Here is a 1,632-nt window from a genome sequence, read left to right as displayed (position 1 = left end):
GGAGCCACCGCGCGCCGGGCGCACCGGGTCCTCCGCACTCCCCGCGGCGGGGCTGCGCTCCCGCAGAGCTGCGCCCGGCACCCGCTTCCCTCCCTCTCCCCGCAGGGGAAAGCGACACCGCCGGCCGGCCACTCACTCACTCACTCACCTCCGCAGCCGCGTGGCGTAGCCTCCGCCTCGGACCAGCGCTGACAAGTGACTCGCCCGGCTGGCGCGGTCCCTAAGGCCTGCGGGGAACTTCCGCCTGTTCCCTCTCCAGGCCACGCCCCCCTGGAGGGGGCCACGCCCCTCTGCGTTCTGCCTCGCCCCAGCGCTGGGACACACCCCTTGGTCCGGCCACGCCCTCCTCCAGCTCTAGCCACGCCTCCCCCGGGGCCAGGCGAGGATGGTTTTAACCAGAAGCTAAGCTCTCAGGCTTGCTGGGACCAGCTTGGAGCTGCGTGGGAAAAACTTCTGCTCTGTGGAGTTTCGGTGGGAATCGTCTTAGGGGGATTCCGAGCAGTACCTGGCAAAGACAGAGACCTTGCCTTTCACGTGTCTGATTTCTACTGGAATGCATGTCTCTCCCCAGAAACTTGGCAAGTCGTTGCTCTGATTAAAAATAGCAAGGGGCTTTGGATAAATCCCTGTCGGTGCAAGCTGGAGGACTCCTGCCTGGGTTTTTATTTGTTTGTTTGTTTTGAGAGAGCTTTATATACTCTTGAGAAGTGTAAACCCTGAAGTTCACTTGTCAGGAAGGTGAAAATCGCCTGCCTTAATAATGCAGAAGGTAAATCTGTCATCACACCAAAAGGCAGTGATAGCAAATGACAGCCAAAGCTGATTCAACTGCTAGATCCTCAGCTTATTTTTCTAAGCCCATTCCATAGCCTGTTTCCTCGCTTCTGTAAAGTTGCTTGAATGAGCCTCAGGAATTCACTCACCAGCAAACATCAGTACTGTTCAGTTACCACACAAATAGTGACTTGCCATCTCTCTTACATTTTGAATCTCTCCCGTATAACCAATGTAAGTTACTAGAAAAAAAAAATACCCCCTTCCCAAAAAAGAAAAAAAACAACTGGCAACTATTTGCAAATAACTTCTTGCATGCTAAGCAGTGCAGTAATTCCTTCAACAAAGGGGGTGACTATCATCCCAATGTTTAGATAAGAACAGCAAAATTGTAAGGGATTATAATTTATGACAGGGCTAAAAGCAAGCTTGTAAATTACAAGTTGCTTTCCCTGTTTACTGCTGCTAAGTAAATGGAGCCTCAATCAAGGAAAATTTATCAAAGACAGCCAGAACTACAGGGTATCTATGGAAGAATAAGCATCCGGGGATGAACCTGAAGAGAGTGAACACAGTTTCACTTCTGCAACTGTCTTAGTCCTCATGGCAAGCTTGCCTCTGAACCTCCTCCTGCTGCCCCAGTGCAAAGCCTGAGGTAAAAGAGAAAACGAACCAAATTCAGGCATCTTGCTTATGCTCATACTTATCCAAGGGTTCTCTAAGCGACCACCTGTACTAAAAAGACACAGACAACGTATGGCGGTTACAGTTTCCTGTGTCCCATTGGAGACCTATAATCAACCCTTGGATGTAGGCCCCAGCCTTTTGAACAGTCATTGCCTCCCAGACTTCCAGGTA

The 1,632-nt window shown here is 50.9% G+C and overlaps 1 protein-coding gene across 5 annotated transcripts in view; it reads right to left on the bottom strand.

Annotated features, from left to right (window-relative positions):
- The window catches only part of Pdlim5 (PDZ and LIM domain 5), a 158,642-nt gene extending 158,386 nt beyond the window's left edge, over positions 1–256 (bottom strand). For 3 of the 5 annotated variants that reach the window (XM_013029775.1, XM_013029776.1, XM_013029778.1), the window contains exon 1: positions 149–256. The gene's annotated coding sequence lies outside the window, so the exon portion shown is untranslated. The remainder of the gene's footprint in view (positions 1–148) is intronic. The other 2 variants (XM_013029777.1, XM_013029780.1) reach the window with 1 other exon arrangement.
- Between the last annotated feature and the right edge of the window lie 1,376 nt (positions 257–1,632).

Source organism: Dipodomys ordii, unplaced genomic scaffold (genome assembly GCF_000151885.1).
Source record: "Dipodomys ordii isolate 6190 unplaced genomic scaffold, Dord_2.0 Scaffold122, whole genome shotgun sequence".
Classification (NCBI taxonomy): Eukaryota; Metazoa; Chordata; class Mammalia; order Rodentia; family Heteromyidae; genus Dipodomys; species Dipodomys ordii.
This window is presented reverse-complemented; position numbering and strand designations above follow the sequence as displayed.